Below are 20,464 nucleotides of genomic sequence, written 5' to 3' on the forward strand. Positions count from 1 at the left end.
TGAGTGCAACAGTAGGGAAAGCGTTGGATAGTGTAGGGGTAAAAATTACTAATCCAACTCCAGAGAGTGCAACAGTAGGGCAAGCGTTGGATAGTGAGAGGGTAAAAATTACTATTACCACTCCGGAGAGAGCAACAGTAGGGAAAGCGTTGGATAGCGTAGGGGTAAAAATTACTATTCCCACTCCAGAGAGCGCAACAGTAGGGAAAGCAGTGGATAGCGTAGGGGTAAAAATAACTATTCCCACTCCAGAGAGTGCAACAGTAGGGAAAGTGTTGGATAGCGTAGGGGTAAAAATTACTATTCCCACTCCAGTGAGTGCAAGAGTAGGGAAAGCGTTGGATAGCGTAGGGATACAAATTACTATTCCTACTCCAGAGAATGCAACAGTAGGGAAAGCGTTGGATAGCGTAGGGATAAAAATTACTATTCCCACTCCAGTGAGTGCATCAGTAGGGAAAGCGTTGGATGGCGTAGGGGTAAAAATGACTATTCCCACTCCAGTGAGTGCAACAGTAGGGAAAGTGTTGGATAGCGTAGGGGTAAAAATTACTATTCCCACTCCAGAGAGTGCAACAGTAGGGAAAGCGTTGGATAGCATAGGGGTAAAAATTACTATTCCCACTCCAGAGAGCGCAACAGTAGAGAAAGCGTTGGATAGTGTAGGGGTAAAAATTACTATTCCCACTTCAGTGAGTGCAACAGTAGGGAAAGCGTTGGATAGCATAGGGGTAAAAATTACTATTTCCACTCCAGTGAGTGCAACAGTAGGGAAAGCGTTGGATAGCGTAGGGGTAAAAAATACTATTCCTACTCCAGAGAGTGCAACAGTAGGGAAAGCGTTGGATAGGGTAGGGATAAAAATTACTATTCCCACTCCAGTGAGTGCAACAGTAGGGAAAGCGTTGGATAGCGTAGGGGTAAAAATTACTATTCCAGATCCAGAGAGTGCAACAGTAGGGCAAGCGTTGGATAGTGAGAGGGTAAAAATTACTATTACCACTCCAGAGAGAGCAACAGTAGGGAAAGCGTTGGATAGCGTAGGGGTAAAAATTACTATTCCCACTCCTGAGGGCGCAACAGTAGGGAAAGCGTTGGATAGTGTAGGGGTAAAAATTACTATTCCCACTCCAGTGAGTGCAACAGTAGGGAAAGCGTTGGATAGCGTAGGGGTAAAAATTACTATTTCCACTCCAGTGAGTGCAACAGTAGGGAAAGCGTTGGATAGCGTAGGGGTAAAAAATACTATTCCAACTCCAGAGAGTGCAACAATAGGGCAAGCGTTGGATAGTGAGAGGGTAAAACTTACTATTACCACTCCGTAGAGAGAGCAACAGTAGGGAAAGCGTTGGATAGCATAGGGGTAAAAATTACTATTCCCACTCCAGAGAGCGCAACAGTAGGGAAAGCATTGGATAGCGTAGGGGTAAAAATAACTATTCCCACTCCAGCGAGTGCAACAGTAGGGAAAGTGTTGGATAGCGTAGGGGTAAAAATTACTATTCCCACTCCAGTGAGTGCAACAGTAGGGAAAGCGTTGGATAGCGTAGGGATAAAAATCACTATTCCTACTCCAGAGAGTGCAACAGTAGGGAAAGCGTTGGATAGCGTAGGGATAAAAATTACTATTCCAGCTCCAGTGAATGCAACAGTAGGGAAAGCTTTGGATAGCGTAGGGGTAAAAATTACTATTCCAACTCCAGAGAGTGCATCAGTAGGGAAAGCGTTGGATAGCGTATGGGTAAAAATTACTATTCCCACTCCAGTGAGTGCAACAGTAGGGAAAGTTTTGGATAGCATAGGGGTAAAAATTACTATTCCCACTCCAGTGAGTGCAACAGTAGGGAAAGCGTTGGATAGCGTAGGTTTAAAAATGACTATTCCTACTCCAGAGAGTGCAACAGTAGAGAAAGCGTTGGATAGCGTAGGGATAAAAATTACTATTCCCACTCCAGTGAGTGCAACAGTAGGGAAAGCATTGGATAGCGAAGGGGTAAAAATTACTATTCCAACTCCAGAGAGTGCAACAGTAGGGAAAGCATTGGATAGCGTAGGGGTAAACATTACTATTTCCACTCCAGTGAGTGCAACAGTAGGGAAAGCGTTGGATAGCTTAGGGGTAAAAAATACTATTCCAACTCCAGAGAGTGCAACAGTAGGGCACGCGTTGGATAGTGAGAGGGTAAAAATTACTATTACCACTCCAGAGAGAGCAACAGTAGGGAAAGCGTTGGATAGCGTAGGGGTAAAAATTACTATTCCCACTTCTGAGAGCGCAACAGTAGGGAAAGCATTGGATAGCGTAGGGGTAAAAATAACTATTGCCACTCCAGAGAGTGCAACAGTAGGGAAAGCGTTGGATAGCGTAGGGATAAAAATTACTATTCCCACTCCAGTGAATGCAACAGTAGGGAAAGCTTTAGTGAGCGTAGGGGTAAAATTTACTATTCCAACTCCAGAGAGTGCATCAGTAGGGAAAGCGTTGGATAGCGTAGGGGTAAAAATTACTATTCCCACTCCAGTGAGTGCAACAGTAGGGAAAGTGTTGGATAGCGTAGGGGTAAAAATGACTATTCCCACTCCAGTGAGTGCAACAGTAGGGAAAGCGTTGGATAGCGTAGGTTTAAAAACGACTATTCCTACTCCAGAGAGTGCAACAGTAGAGAAAGCGTTGGATAGCGTAGGGATAAAAATGACTATTTCCACTCCAGCGAGTGCAACAGTAGGGAAAGCGTTGGATAGCGTAGGAGTAAAAATTACTATTCCGACTCCAATGAGTGCAACAGTAGGGAAAGCGTTGGATAGCGGGAGAGAAAAATTACTATTCCCACTCCAGTGAGTGCAACAGTAGGGAAAGCGTTGGATAGCGTAGGGGTAAAAATTACTATTCCTACTCCAGAGAGTGCAACAGTAGGGAAAGCGTTGGGTAGGGTAGGGTTAAAAATGACTATTCCCACTCCAGTGAGTGCAATAGTAGGGAAAGTAAATACTTCATATATAAATATAAATAATATAAATATTAATACCAATTACAAAATAATTAAAATATTTTACAATTTTATAAAATATATCAATTAATCAATTAAAACGACAAATAAAAATTAACTAATAATAAAAATTACCTACTAATACTAATTATTTACCAATTACCAATACATTCATGTGCAATATAAAAATAAATAAAATTGAGAGACAAAAAAAATATTTAAAAAATGTAATTACTTACAATTAAATTACTTCCCAAGCTATTCTCCTATAAACACACAACCCACTAAAGAAAATAATGTAATAAAAGTAACATATTTATCAATTAATCAATTACAATAAATTAAAAATTATATTTTAATTAATTACCAATTAATAATTAACAATTTCTAAATAAATAACAATAAATAAAATAACATTTTTAAGTAATGATAATTAAATTACTTCCCACCCTATTCCCCTTTAAACCCACAACCCGCTACAGAAAATAAATTACTAAAAGTAACATATTTATCAATCAAAATTAATTACCACTTATATTTTAATTTTTTACAAAGTAATAATTAATTCACAATTATTTAAAAAAAATACCAATAAATAAAATAACATATTTAATTAATTATAATTAAATTACTTCCCACCCTAGTCCCCTATAAACCCACAACCCGCTACAGAAAATAAATTACTAAAATTAACATATTTATCAATTAATCAAATAAAACTATTTACCAATTATATTTTAATTAATTACCAATTAATAATTAATTGACAATTAATTTTAAATAAATACCAATAAATAAAATAACATATTTAATTAATTATAATTAAATTACTTCCCACCCTATTCCCCTATAAACGTACAACCCGCTACAGAAATAAACTACTAAAATTAACATATTTATCAATTCATCATTTAAAATGTATTACCAATTATATTTTAATTATTAATTAATTAACAATTAATTCTAAATAAATACCATAAATAAAGTAACATATTCAATTAATTATAATTAAATTACTTCCCACCCTATTCCCCTATAAACCCACAACCGGCTACAGAATTATATTACACAAAAATTAAAAATTAATATTAACTTACCTTAAATTCGATATTTTTGTTGTCTATATTCTGTCTAGTCAATATTATGTCCATTCTATATTTTTGATTCAATATTATGTCCATTCTATTCGATATTAAAATGTTCTAGTCGATATTTTGGTAGTCTATAGTCTGTCTAGTCGATATTATGTCTATTCTATATTTTTTACTCGATATTATGTCTAGTCAATAATAAAAACCCGTTATTTTGACTCTATACCCACGCTGGGAACAGCACCGACACCCACCGAGCACGCACGCAACCTACGATTCATCCTCAACTTCTCCCTCACCATGTCAATGCAGGTCAGAGCCGCCTCCTCCTCAACGCACTCTACGAGGATTCCCAGCCAAACACCTGCGTCGACTACAACACATCCAAAACGCCTCCGCCCGACTGATCCTCAACATCCCCCGCCACAGCCACATCACCCCCCACCTGAGAGACCTACACTGGTTCCCCGTCGACAAAAGGATCACCTTCAAGCTCCTCAACCACGCACACAAGGCACTCCACAACGCCAAGCCAGCCTACCTGAACAGCAGACTTCGCTTCTACACCCCCACCCGCCAGCTCCGCTCCGCCAGCTGAGCGCTCGCCGCTGTTCCCCGCATCCAACGAAAGACCTCCGGTGCCAGATCCTTCTCCTACCTCGCCGCCAAAACCTGGAACACTCTCCCGACCTACCTACGGCAGACCCAAGACCTTCTCACTTTCAGAAGACTCCTCAAGACCTTGCTCTTCGAGCAGTAGCAGCACCCCTTAGCCCCCCTCCCCCCCTTGAGTCCCCCACTGGTAGGTAGTGCGCTATACAAGTACTTCGATTGGTTGATTGACTGCTAGAGTGTGCGAGGTGCTTATGGAATTTTGGGGCAACACTAAAGTGTTTGCCTTCGTGACTAAAAAATCTCACAATATGGTAAAAATTATGTGGCAGTAGTCAGGGGCAACAGAGAGAAATGTTTATGGGGGACACCTCTGCTTCCAGATATTTGTAAGAGTTTGAGGATTTTGATTTGGTCCTTGTATCTCAGCCGAAGCGTAGAGAAGTTTATGCGGTTATCGTTTCTCTTGGTGCAGATGGTAAGCCAGCTCGCTGCATTCTTAGCCTTCTTAATCTAAAATGTGTACTTGTAAGGTGCATCTTCACCACCTGGGGTATCTTGGTGCTGAATAACAGATGTTTATGGTTACCCAACTGAATAGTACTCGTTTTATCGACTTCAGAAGGAAGAAAGACTGAGTGTGCCTTGCAGGATTCAAAACTTCGAGGATGAGCTCAAACACAAATTCCTAGAGTGGATGAATTAATTCTCTGAGCCACCAGAGCCAGCTTCAGGAGCTCTGTTGGTTCATCCATAGGCCTCCAGAGAGTGCACTGCCACTGCAGTGCTTAATTTGTAAAAGAGTGAGTGTGGTGCCCAAAGCACCACTCAGATGCCAGGGGTAGGTGCTATAAAATGTTGATCCACCTCTAATCTACTACCAGAAAATCTCTGCCCCCTTATCCAACTCTTGCAGGTTCCTGCTTTCTCCTTTTGTCACGTTTTTCGTCTTTATCTTCCTCCAACTTTCCAGTTTGTGTGTTTTTCCTCTGATGTAGAAAAAGAAGTGCATGAGTGCTGGTGGCCCGAACAGCCACCACTGGCTCAAATTAAGCACTGATCATTCCAGTATTCGTCAAGGTGTTAACATGTTAAGCACGTGAAACCAATCTGGTATGATCTGCAGGTGATGAAGAGGGACAGATCGACTCTGCAATGCAGATTTTCTTTCTGAGGAAAAGAGAGATTTAGATTTATTAGAGTCCTTGTAGATTTCTTGGTCCACATAGATTTTGGACAGTTTGCTAAGGTTTCACTGACTTTTCTTGAAATGTTAGAAATTATCTGCAAAGTGCGCCGAAACATCCGACCAGAAGGAGAAATGAGTGGGATGGTGGTTCTGGAGGAGTTGTGGCAGCTGTTAATATAAACAAGCAACCTTACAGGCTCTGGTTAAGATATGAATTTGTTTCAATAGCAGCTCCTCTGAGCAGCAGACAGGGCTGAGCAGTGGTCACCTCATTTCAGTCTCTCACACTGAGTTAAAGTTAAAGGTTTTATAAAGCGCTCGTAGACCAAGCGTTTTTTTGGCGCTGAGGACGGAAGTACAGAGGGGGCAGAGGGGTGCCGCCTATTCTGCGAAAGCTTGTGAGAAGAGGTGAGTCTTCAGGGCCCTGCGGAAGTCCATATAAGAGGCAGTTGTCCTAATACAAAGGGGAAGAGTGTTCCAAAAGGAGGGGGCCAGAAAATAAAAACTCATGCCACCGTGTTTCTTCCTTCTGAAACGGGGGACGCACAGAAGGTGTTTAGAGGAGGACCGCAGGTCCCGGTTAAGAACATAAGCCTTAAGTTTGGAAGTTGTGAAGGCAGGCGCTGTGCCGGCAAGAGCCTTGAAGATCAGAGATCCAAGTTTGAAAAGGGAGCGTTCAGAAAGCGGAAGCCAATGTAATGTTTTTAACAGTGGGGTGACATGGTGGTGTTTGGGAAATTTGTAGACTAACCTGGCAGCCTGGTTCTGGATTAGTTGGAAACGGCGGAGCTCGTATGCAGGAATGCCAACATACAGAGCGTTTCCGTAATCCAGACAGGATATGACTATGGCTAGTAGAATGAGTTTCAGTGCTGCAGTAGAGAAAAAACAGGAGACTTTAAGTATAATACGTAGCTTAAGAAAGCGGGATGACACCACCACACTGCTGACTCTAATACCAAGGGTTTTAACAGAAGCAGAAGGAGAGGGAAGGGGGCCAGAAGGAGGAAGACAAGGGACTGGAGACACCGCCAGTAAGCACTAGCTCGGTCTTGTCAGGGTTAAGCTTAAGGTGGTTCAAATTCATCCAGTCACTGATGAAGGTCATAATTGATTGAAAGTTAAGAATAGAGGAGGGAAGAGAAGAAATATTGAAAATAAGTTGGAGGTCATTGGCGTAGTTAAACACCGTGACATCTAATTGTTGGAGGGCGGAGATGAGGGAAAAGATAAAGAGATTGAAAAGAAGAGGAGAGAGAGACGACCTATTGGGGGACACCACAGGTGGTAAGGTGGGGAGCAGCAGAAAAGCCTGCCAGCTGGACAGCCTGCTGACGATTCTTCGAAAACGAGGTGATCCACGTCAAGGCGGATCCCCGAATGCCCGCGCCCTTGACACGATCGATCAAGATGGTGTGATCGACCGTGTCAAAGGCAGCGGACAGGTCCAGGAGAACAAGGGCCTGAGGAGAGCTGGTATTGGCACCACCTCTAAGCTCGTCCAGCACCGAAAGGATGACAGACTCTGTGGAGTGTGCCGGACGGAAGACTGCCTGATGGGGGTTCTAAAAAGTGCGTGGTCTCAATGAAGGAGCTGAGACATGTTGTGACATGACACTCCAGGATTTTCCCCAGAAAAGGGAGCAGAGAAATAGGATGAAAGTTAGAGAGAGAGGAAGGATCGACCCCTGCCTTCTTCAAGATGGGAATAATTTTAGCAGATTTGAAGAGGTCAGGGACCGTCCCCTGTAAAAGGGAGTTGTTGAGGAGTAATAGTGGGGGGTCCTGACAGACAGAGAAAATCTCTTTGAGTAAGTGAACAGGGCAACTGTCAGAAGGGGACCCAGATTTAACTTTGATAAGTAGGGAGTAAAACGTTTCCCCAGAGATCAGGGGAGACGTTTCCCCAGAGATCAGGCATGGAAGCACGCCAAAGTGCGCCCATTATTAAAAAAGCCTTCTCTGGACCTGAGTGACCCTGGGAACTATCGACCAATTTCCCAGCTCCCTTTTCTGGCCAAGCTGGTGGAATCCCATGTTAACTCAATCCTGGCCGAATTCCTTCAGCAGAACGCTTGTCTTGATATAACTCAGCACGGTTTTCGGCCATGGCACAGCACTGAGTCTGCTTTACTCACCGTATCAGAGTGCATCCGAGGGAGCTTGGACACAGGGGACTCTGCAGCACTGCTTCTCCTGGACCTCAGTGCCGCCTTTAAAACGGTCTCCCATAAGATCCTCTTGAACCGTCTCAAGGAGGTAGGACTGAGGGACCTGACACTGGCCTGGTTTCGGTCCTTTCTTGAGGACAGGTCCTTCCAGGTCTTAGTTCCTCCATACCACTCTCGGGAGGCTGCTTTACATCGGGGAGTACCGCAGGGCTCCGTTTTGAGTCCCTTGTTGTTCAACCTGTATGTCAGGCCTCTGGCTGAAGTGGCCAGGAGCAGGGGCTGTCACTGGTGTCCTACGCCGACGACACCCAACTGGTGATCGCCTTCTCGAAGAGGTGTGACAATAACCTGACTAAGTTTAAGGATGATCTCTTGGCAATCTCGAACTGGATGGCGGCTAACTATTTACAGCTGAACGCCAGCAAGTCCGAGATTCTCCTCTTGGGCAGGGATCGCGAGCTGTGGTCCGACCAGTGCTGGCCGGTTCACCTTAAGCCCGCCCCTCTCCCCAAAGAGGCAGTAAAAAACCTGGGAGTATGGTTTGACAGTAATCTGACTTTTGATAAACAGTCAAAGGCCGTTGCAGGGACATGTTTTGGACTTTTACGTGGCCTTAGACCTTTGCTCGGGGTCTTTCCCCCTAAGGTGTGACAGACTATTATCCAGGCATCTGTTGTGTCCAGACTGGATTATGACAACTGTCTCTACCTGTGTGCTAACAAAGCGGGTATTCAACGTCTTCAGAGGGCCCAGAATGCAGCAGCTCGGCTTTTGGTCGCTCTGCCTAGATTGCACTCAGTTGCCCATGTGCTTCCGCGACTCCATTGGTTGCCAGTTGTACGGCGGATCGAGTTTAAGGCACTGTGTTACCCTCATAAGATCCTGGCATGACAGGCCCCGTCAGGGCTATTCCATCTGCTGGAGTACTACGAGCCAGGCCGCTTGCTTCGCTCCGCTGATCTTGCCTTAGTCCGTGTCCCACGCATCCAGAGAGCGAGGGCCGGCGGTCGTTCTTTTGGCTACCTGGCCGCTATACTCTGGAACTCCCTACCCTTTTCGGTGAGAGTAATGTCAAATCATCTGGCATTTCGCAAAACCTTAAAAACTTTCCTTGCAAGTAATGTATCGACCGCCAGCTACTACATGGCTCTGGTTCTTTGGTGTCTGATAGCGCTGGGACGCCTTGTCGCTGTGGCAGCTACGCGCTCTATAAATCTTAAAATAAATAAATAAATAAAACTGCTCCAGAAGGTAGGGGTTCGAGGGGAGGCTCAGGGCAGGTAAAGTTGGGTGAAGGAGGAGGGATGTTGACTTTGATTGTGGTAATTTTGTCGATGAAATAGTCATTTAGGGAATTGCAGAGGGCTTGCGAAGGAGACGGCTTAAGGGTGACTCTTTCACAGGTGGACAAGTCGTGAACAATAGAAAAAATGTCTTAAGGATTATTGGCAGAGAGAAGGATTTTAGAGGTGAAGTAGTCCGATTTAGCCTGCAAGATGGATTTCTTATAGTCATGTAACAAGGTAAGGTACAATGACTTTAGGGTCGGGCAGTACCTCAACCTCCAGCGCCGCTCAGCCTGCCTGAGAGCCAGCTTATTAGATTTTAGCTCGGAGGTAAACCATCTATTGGAGTCATGGGGGCGTAGAGTCCTGAGGCGTTTAAGAGGGGCCGACTGATCGCAGGCTAAGGAAAGCCAGCTGTTGACTGCGACAGCCTGAGAGTGGGGGGAAAGATCAAGTAGGTTAGGGGGTTAAGATGAGAGGGAGGAGCAGAGAAGAGTTATGTCCACTAGTCCCCAATTTCGGGCCCAGGTGTTGGATGGAAGCGGAGGTTTGCTAGCCTCCCCTAGGTAAAAGGAAAATGAAATAAAGAAATGATCAGACCAAGGGCATGGGCTGATGGCAGGAGTAGGGATGTGCAGGCTAATTGACCAAACCTGGTCCAGGATGTGGCCATAAGAGTGGGTCGGGGAATGTACGTGCTGGGAGAGATTCAGGTTACAAAGTAAGTCAGTAAATTCTTTGGATAGAGGGTCCTCCTGGGGATCAGAGGGCCAAAAGTTAAAGTCGCCCAACACCAGGACACAGGAGTTGTTTACCACCAGCCTGGCCAATAATTCCTCGACTGCCTGAAGAAAAAGGGGCATAGACTGCGGCGGACGATAGAAAAGGACACAAGGACACAAGTTAAAGGGGCCGTGGTAGAGGTGGAGCGGATGACAAGACAAGGGACGGCGGATCACGATTCAGATGCAAACTCTTCTTTTTACCCCATTGGGATTTTCACCCAGGTAATATTTGATCGCTCCAGAGGTGTTTGTCCACATGATTTTCACTAGGTGAAATTTAGTGCAATTTGTGCAGGTGAACCTTGCAAAATCTAGGTTCGTACCACTCAGATCTGAGAAGAAAAGACAGTTAGCAAGTTACCCCCCTTTCCATGGTTCGAAACTCAGAATGTTGTGCAAATTGTGCACCTGATAACAACACCCCACAGTATCAGTATTTAGTAATGCTGAGAGCAACAGTGTGTGTATCTCAACTCCATTGAAGCGGTTCTATTGGTGGCGTATAGTGCTACCCTAAAATAGAATGATACACGTGTCACTCATCCTTAGCTCCAATAGTAGGCCGCTCAACATTCGTAAACAAAATATGAATTATGGCGGCATAAACATTCCTCATTAGTAGGAATAGATTACCACATTCCTCTTTCTGGTCTAATACACCCAGTCCTGTGACTCTTACTATGTCAATAATTGTCACTGGGGTCAGAGTAGACTGGTAACTGGAAAGGTAGGAAACAGAGAACATGTGCTGATTTCAGGTGCTGGAAGTGGATGTATAGTGAGGATCCTACAGATAGTGCTGCCACCCATCAAACGCTTCTCAGTTGACTAGATATTCTTTGTCTCACTAGAATGGACCTTTCGCTTGGAGACGCCTCTGGATGAAACTATAGGGTTTTGTCGGTAGAAGATTGCACCAATGAAAAACCTTGAGACATCCACTTCCACTGGGCTCATAAGTTCAGCAGTAAACGTCTGTTTTGTGTACATCAGCAGAGCCGCTTCTCTTATTACAGGTGGATTGCACCCTATTTTGAAAAAGTCTTGTAATCAGAGCCATTATGTCTCAAAAACATTTAATAAGGCATCTGTAAAAAATGGAAATGTATAAGAATCTTTGACTCCATTGCTAGATTTAGGAGCGGATCCTCCTGACTCCAGAGGACATTAGGATGAATCCCAAGATGGTGTGAAAATGGTACATGCTCACCTCGGCGCACACATGGTGACCATTCACTATTTAAAGCCCAGGTGAAGTGGCTCATGTGGTCTGTATCCCAGAATGAGTAAGTGAGGATACATTCATGTAAACAATTTCCACACAATAGGGCAACCCAATAACCCCCCGGGGGAGTGGTTACAGGGAAATACAAACACAAATTGACTCCTGAAAGAGTAATCATACAATAAATCACTCAGATGATTGGTACTTCCTCTATCAAATCAGGGTTCCAAATCTAAATGTACAAAGTTATTTAATTCTATGATTGGTATCTCATATATCCACGCCTGGCTATGAATCCAACAATATAACACAGAAGACACACTTAGTCATATGTCCATGTGACATCAACATACATTTATTTAACATAAATACTTTTTTGTCGAGTCAAATATAACAGCACCCCGTTGCTGTCACTATAGTCACAAAAGCTCAAAAAGAGTTTCAGTAGTGACAATAGCCACCACGGGTGAACACTCAGCTGTTTATATAAGTCCTTATACATTCAGTTGATATTCTTTAATACAATATAAATTAGTAGTCCATATTGAAGGACCAGTAGTCATCAGTACGTCAAAGTTTCGATCTCTTGATATCTAATAAGTACGCAAGACCATCCTCAGGACGAAGTGTTGAGTTTATTATTAATTAAGGACTTGAAAGTAAAACCTACTGTTGAGCAGACGGTGGTGCTAGAGAGACGGACGAGAGAGGCGAGCATTCCGCTCCACCTCGGATCTTCAGACGGCTTGCTGTGGTTTGCTGTGGTCGCAGTGAGCAGAGCGGCCGAAATAGAGCTCTTCCCAAGTTTTCCTGCACTTCTGCGCCGAGAGAGCAGCAAAGCCATGCGGGAGTGAGAGCCAAGTGGGACTTTGTCACTGCGTGCCGTGGTCATACCGGCACCTGCACCTGTGAGCGAAAGACGCCCCAAGGACCAGGGCGGATTGGGCGGACGAACGGGAGGCGGCAGTAGGAGGCGGTGGCGTGGAGCGAGAGATGAGACGAGGCCGGTGAAGCTGTGCTGCAGCGCGGTAAGCGATCAGAGATTGAGAGGGCGGCACCCTTTCAGAGCTCGGAAAAACCGTGCCCTAAGTCCCTTTCTCTCTACCGCCGCTCACTAGTAGCCGCCAATTCCTTGCAGCCTCTAATCTCCTGGCTCGCCGCGCCCCCCGGCCCCCCCCCCCCTCCCTCACTTCTCCTCTCTTCAGGACACGAGCCCGAGCACGAGACAAGGACTTGGTCTGAGCAAAACCTGGGCAAATCTGTTCCCCTCACTCACTCCCACTCTAACTCCCTGCTGCAGACTTCGGCAGCACTCAAGAAAATCTCGACAGCTCTGTATCAGCTCGGCACCTTTGACAGCCCAGCCTTGCTGCTAAATGGTAGCTTAGAAGTAGCAGCAGCAGCGAAATTCCGGCGCCTCAGCCTGCATTACAGCTCGCATCATACTATCATAAGACCACTGCCAACCCACCAATTCACCAGGGAGAGTCAAGGGACAGCCGAAGGATGCCAAGAGTGGTAGAAATACCCACTAATACCCACTAAGCCACCAATTAAGCATCCACCTGCCCGCCTATCCAACTATCTACCATCTATCCACCGAAAACCAACCTTAAAAATCAACTCTAAAAATCTAGCAGAAAAACGTGAGTGCAAGAGCGGATAGAATAGTGCACCTCCTGCTTTCAGTCTCACAGCCATAGGCAGTCAACGATATCAAGGGAGCCACGGGAGCAGTACATTGGATGCAGGCAGTCCACCATGAGGTCTGGAAGGGTAAGAAAACCTCTAGTGACCCAGCCCAACAAAAGAAAACGGAACAACAAGCACATCAACAAGCCCAGACCCGCCCGCCATGACCAAGCTGACCAAGCTGGCTAAGCTGATTAATAGGACCGAATCGACCCCCCGGGAAAAAAATGCGTCCGAAAACACGAAAGGGCATGAGAACTCGCTGGAAAGCACCGAAGAGGGACCCAGCATCGACTCGGCTGACGGGCAGGCCGAAGGGCCAAGTCTAGGAGCGGAGAGCAGCCTTGCCCCAGCATTTGAAACATCTAGGGCCAACAAAATAAACAGCAGTCCATCTATAAAATAAGGGAGTTGCAAGGGTCAGAAGCGAAAAAACAACCGGGAACTAATTAAATTAACAGGACAACAAAGTGAAATAAAACACAATTTCCAGCCCAAAATCTACACAAAATGCAATTTTTTAAAAAACCCGGGAAACGCAATCTACTCCTCTAATACCTCTATAACTGGCCTTCAATCCCCTTTGCAACCAGCCAGCGAGCCCAATGCCTGCCCCACAAATACAGGCCTCACCACGGCAGAGATCCACATGACACCAACACCAGAAGAAACAACTACCCCAACCGGATATGGAGCAGAAAATAAGACCAAGCCGGACCATCAACAAGTTAGAACACCTCCAAAGGAGGGCCACACCACTAAGCCATCCCTACACGAGGGACACATAGAGGAGATGCAACTAACTAACCCGACACAGACACCAGTTCCAGTGAGCGAGCAACCGAAAAGTTGTGACGGGAACTTAGGACCACACAGAAGCAATCAGTGCAGTAAGCCCACTACAACAACCCAACCTATTTCCGCTGAAGAAACAGCTCTAGAGGACGAAAAAATCTATGAAAACGTAGTCCATCTACACCAAACCTCTCAAGTAAACTCTGAATCAAAGACTAACACCAACATAAGGACCCCCGATCACCTAGAGCTAAAATCAGACCACGCAGTCCTCGTACCAACTTCATCCCCAACCAAAGATATGACCTTCCTGACCTCGGAAGAATGGATTGACCTGGAGACAGCATACATCGGCAGGCAGCCAATTAACAACATCAGCGAAGAAAGCTCGCATTCGCTTCCCGAGAGGAAAACGGAATCAGTCAATACTTTTTGGATCACTCTCCTTAACACAATACAACTATCCTCAACGGCCCTACAATACCAATCCGATAAGATGGACTTACAACTATCTATTCTGCAAAACCTAGCAGAAGCAACAATGGGAATAGACAGGAAACTAGCCGACCTGAACGGACTTATAAAAAGAGGACAAGATTCCGTAAAACTAACAGAAATAGATAGAACTAGCTGTACGTGTCCCTTAATAATTGACAAACTATCATCTCTACCTACGATGTTGAGCAACCTTCTGGAAGAAATAAAACGAAACTCCTCAACACTTCTCCAAGCAGAAACTAAGTTAGAGAGGCCCGACCATAAAACAAATGTAGCAAAATCACCTCCTACAAAGAGAGGTCCTCGAGAAAATATTTCAGACAAGGAAAAACTCAACTCCCCAGTGAGCCAAGTTAATTATGCCATCTTTACAGAGAAAAAGATCATCCAGAACTCCCCTACAACTGGACAATCAAATGAATTAGGGGGTATGACGAATGCAAGGGCGCGCCGTAAACAAAAAAGGAAAGGGCGCAACAGAAAGGTCATCGTGGATGACCACGGAGAAAACTGGAACTCTATAGTACAGGATGGCAAGGGGCAATTAGTTATGACCGATAACTTCGATCCTCAAAGGAACGACAACCCCCCTCAACAGAACTCAGAAATCCCACCGTCAACAAATGAGTCTGAATCCGCTACTACCTGTATGGGCCCAACAGACCAATCAAAGAGAAAACTGGTAGAGAGCACAACCGAGATTGCAGGCCAAAGTCAAGCCGAGTCGGGATTAGGGGCACCGGATGACCACTCAAAGGAAAAGAAAAAAAATCCGGAGGACAAAAGAGATGACCAGGAAAGTCAAAATTCCACCAAAAACGAAACGATCCTGAATAACTGTATATCACGGTGTTCCTGTAATAAGGCAAAGACCACACCGACTAAACCAAATCTCCAAACCTCACGTAACGGAAATACCGGCGATACGCCTCCCAGCGATCAATCCTATCAGGGCATCTCACAGCCCACACCAAACGAACAGAACATCAAACACCCAGAGCGGAAAAACGTAACTCGGGAGCAGTCTCTTGAGATAACGCAACCCACAAGGGAAACAGACTCAGAAACAATCTTTTTCATACCCGAATATAAATCTAAGGGAAGAGTTGACATCTTAAATAGGGGCAACATATTAAAATTAATTAATACAATAGAAGAACTAAAGTCCATAAACACCTCTGACTTGCTATCAATTAAATTCCATCCAGCAACAAATTCACAATGGAACGAGAAAACAAGGGCAACGTGGAAAACCAAAGAGATAGCAAAATCGATTATGAAGCACGTACCTAGTTTCTCCCAGTGGGGAATTCAGCTTGAACCGGAAATAAAACCAGCCTACCCCACTCCACTACTCGAAGACCGGAAGGAAAAACGACCTCTATTAGCTACATCAGTACTCAAAGGAGCACGAAGCTACTCCCCAGAACGGGAAAAACATCATAGGAAACCACAAACTTCAACGTTCCAACGAACAGACTCCTTCAAAGAAACAATTACTCGGACAATAATCGGAAGGGCCACAAACTGACAAATTGAGCCAGTTATAGTGGACAAAATTGCAGGTCCCAACAAAAGAAAAGACAAATTTAAAATTTGTAGTTGGAATATAAACGGCTTAGGAGACAAATTGGAGGATCCTGAAACACTGAACTACCTGCAATCTTTCGATCTGATTCTCCTCCAGGAAACATGGGAGCCCAATGAAATAACTCTGCAAGGATTTACAGCTTGGATACACCCGGCCCGCAAAGAATCACATTATGGCCGCTGCTCTGGCGGCCTGGCAATCTTCACCTCAATACCAGTAATAGGAGAAATTAAATTACTAACTACAAACCTTACTCCGCCGAATGCAATTCAGGCGATATCAATCACAATAGGAAAAATTCAGGAAAGTCAACAGCTACTTGTAGTCAACACCTACATTCATCCCAAGAAAAAGCTGTCTGGGTCAAATGAATTAGTCCGAGAGCTAACAAGACTCACGGAGGACGAAGAAACAGAAAACATACTAGTGGGAGGCGACTTCAACCTCCAGTTATTCGGTGAACCGACAACCGATGAGATGACGCAAGAAATGGACACAGTATGGAAAATTCCTCCTCAAAAAAATCCCCACAGTTACAAACAGAGCAACACTGCATCCAGGCTATTAAAATCTCTAGAGAAACTGAACCTGCGCGCCCTTAATGGCCGTTTTAAAGAGGACATCCCTCCAGTACCAACATTTCATTCGTCATTGGCATCATCCTATTTAGACTTTATTCTAGTTACACTCCGGTTGTATGATAATGTACAAGATTTTAAGATAGGCGACAGAGCCCAGAGCGACCACTTGCCGCTAGAAGCCAACCTAGCACTAACCTGCAAGAACGAAGCAATCGAAATCAGAAGTATGTGCACAGAACATACTACCGACTATAAACGAATACGATGCAAGATCTCGGACATAGAAACTCTTACAAACAGTGCAAAAACAATAATACAGGAAACACATAATACACCAGACAACCCCATTACCTTATGGGAAAAATTTACAACGGCACTAGGAGAAAAACATGCCATAAGGAAGACAGACCAAAAAGGGAACACTACTAGGTATACGTTTGGCAAAGTAACAACAGTAGAAATAAAAAATATCAAGCTCGAAATAAAGAGGATCCTCAAACAGCTCCGGCAAGCTCCAAATAACCCGGAAATTCAACTGCAGTTGCGTGGGTCAAAGGCACTGCTACAAAAGAAAACTTGGCAAAGGAAGCGGGAACTGAACGAAGATCTATGGGCAAAGATTTTACACAACTCAAAGCAGAAGAACAGTTCTAGCTTTTGGAAGATGATTCACAGGCTCCAACAGCCAAACCACAGAGGTATTACTTCTGAAATACCGGAATCGGTTTGGGCCAACTACTTAACAACTCACTTTAACACAACTGATCCCGCAAAAAAGAAAGCCGAGGGGACAAACTCGGAAAAGGGAGCTTCCCTCCAACTAGGAAAAAATGATATTCAAGCCAAAAAAGAAAAACAAGCATCAAACATGGAAACAACTGGGCCACGCATTCTAGCAGTGAACGATGCCACCTGCAAGATAGTCGATTCTAGTAAAACAGAATCCGGACTATCGCTCCAAGAAACAACAGACACGATCCTCAAACAAATTTCAAAGGGAAAACTTGAGGGGGCGCCAGGACCAAACGGGATCCCTCCTATACTATATAAACAGGATCCGGCCTTTTGGTGCTCCACATTGATCCCAATCTTCTACGAAGCAAGGGAAAAAGGAAAAATACCAGCATCTTGGAGAGGCTCGATAATAAGCCCAATCTATAAAAAAGGCGCAAGGATCGATCCAAGCAGCTACCGGTTGATTGCCCTGTTAGATGTAGAAGCGAAGTACTACGCAAGCCTCATTTTGAAGGATCTAATAACATGGGCAACAAAAGAGAACATCATTCCAGCTACTCAGACGGGCTTTCGGACGGGTCAGGGAACCCTAACCAACATCATGGCATTAACCCTACTGTCCGACGCAGCAAAAATGGCAAAAAGCTCTCTGTTTGTATGTTTCATTGACTACAGTGCCGCATTCGACCATGTAGATCGACACAAACTATGGCGGAAGCTGAGCGCATGGGGAATTCCTGGCCCCCTTCTACAGCAGCTGGAAATGCTGCATACCGATACATGGCTCCAAATAAAACTGGGATCCGGCACACATCTATCGAGGAAAATAAAGACCAGCAAAGGCCTAAAGCAGGGCTGCGTCCTAGCACCAACACTGTTCAACCTCTTCCTTGCGGATCTTCCTGAAGAGTTAGAAACAGTCACATCACACGCACCCCGGCTAGGAAATATCACGCTCTCAAATCTGCTTTACGCAGACGACCTGGTCCTTATCAGCCGGTCTCCCATCGGCCTTCAAAACCTTCTAGATAAAACAAATACATTTTCCAAAGCAAACTCCTTAACAATTAACCTTGACAAAACCAAGGTCATGCCAATGAACTACAACAAAAAACAGAAGCCCGCATGGTATCTGGACAAACAAAGACTAGAATTGGTAGCCTCTTACAAATATCTAGGAGTCATAATAGAGGGCAATGGCTCCTCCAAGCACCAACTAGATGCCATTCGCAGGAAGGGCATGACCTTTCAAATATCAATAAGACCCTTGCAGAAAGTCCTTCCCGACAGGACACTAGCACCACTTCTTCAGGTAATAAAAGCTCGCCTACTGCCAATGCTCTCTTACGGCAGCGAATCAATGCGGGGTAATGACGCAAGCACTCTGGACAAAACCATCAGTCATGCATATAGGGCAATTTTCCATCTCCCAAAAAACTCCTCGCCTGCCCAAATTCGTCTTGAATTCGGACTATTGAAACAATCGGTGGAGAGGAAAGGACAATATGTAAAAAGTTGGCGCAAAATCAAAGAATCGGAGCAGGGATCGCTAAATGCGAACCTATGGACCGAGCTTCACGCCAAAGAAATCTCCCCAGCAAGGGCCTACTTAATAAACTCATTGGAGAGCCTAGGATTAAATAAGCTCTGGGAAACAAGTACAGACTTCGGGACCTTTAAGAAAACGGTGACAAAGGTCCAAAACTGGTCTCCTCACTCGAGGATAGAGCCACCCTGACCAGGAGAGCACACGGATGGGTAGTGCTCGGAGGCTACGGAGCCATCAAGCCACAAGAATATCTATTAAGGGGCCTTACACAAAAAATAAAAAGCAAGTTCTTAAACATGCACTTAGGCAACATACCCATAGCACATCACCTGGAACCTTGGAAAAGGCCCGATCCGTCTAACACATGTCGCCTTTGCAAATCTGCAACGGAGGACCTTATACATATTATATGCATCTGTAAAGCTTTTGAGGATATAAGGCGGTCAATGCTCCGGCCCCTATGGAACCAGAAGGGTGTAAGATCATGTAGGCAAGCAGTAATGCTCTGCTTCGACCCCAACGAAACCCAGTTAAACTGTAGAACAGTTAAATACTTCGAAATAGTGGCCAAAAAATTAAATGAAACAGAACAAGGACGCGAAAAACCAACCGCACTGGGACAAAGGTAACCTTCTCATACGACCCTTAATAAAAGTATTAAGACTGCTGAGCGAAAATTAATTAAATCAGGGGAACATAGATCCTGCAATTACCTATAACTACAAGAATTACAACTAACAATAGCAGCGATCAACAGGACGATCCATTTGACCAATCACACTCTTCGAGACTTTATTTATGTGCAACATCCTTTTCGCTAGGAAAAGTTTTACATAATCAAAAGACTTTTAAATTTATTTTAATCTTTGTGTAAAATTGTGAGTTTTTATTAACTGTGCAATAAACAAATTCTAATTCTAATTCTACTGTTAAAAAAAGCTACAAAAATTCAGTAAATATGTACAAAAGGATAAAAAAGACTAAAAAAAAACTAATGTCAGCATCAGATGAGCAGATGTATCATTATAACTAGAAATCACAATTCAGCATTATAAAACGTCATATAAACCCACCATGTTAGCACTATCCCCTAAAATAAATATATTAAACTCTTTCTGACTTAATGTCATCAGAGGTGCGAGTACAAATGTGTAACAGCAAACTCATAGTCAAACTGCCTTCAGTGAGTGAGCAGGAAGAGCCTAAAAAGTAATAAAAGACTTCCTCTAGAGTTTCCCAGAGAACAGAACAGCATACCATTACTAAACAAACAGTTTGCTGTGTGTAATGTCAAATGATACATATTACCTACTGGCGGTCGCCAGTAGGTAGTTATAGTTAAAACCTAGTTTCCATAGGAAATCCGCAACATTCTATTTGGCGCTGGTGGATGAATCTTCGCGAATTTCTCCAAGAAAATGGCCTGCTCCGCTCCGCTCCTTCTCTGATTTTTGGGGGTGATTCGTCAAGTGGAGGCTGAGAAAAAAGTCGGGGGTCCCAAAACGTGTTTTTCAAATGCAATTTTCCATAGGGACCTTTAACCAGGGCTACAGCCCGAACGGCTGAACGGAATTACACCAAATTTGGCAGAGACTTAGAGTTCGGTTAGCAGATTGTGCTTTTTATTAAATGGTGTAAATCCGTTCAGTAGTTCCTGAGAAAATCAATAGTAAAATC

Source organism: Lissotriton vulgaris, chromosome 4_1 (assembly GCF_964263255.1).
Source record: "Lissotriton vulgaris chromosome 4_1, aLisVul1.2, whole genome shotgun sequence".
NCBI classification, from domain to species: Eukaryota; Metazoa; Chordata; class Amphibia; order Caudata; family Salamandridae; genus Lissotriton; species Lissotriton vulgaris.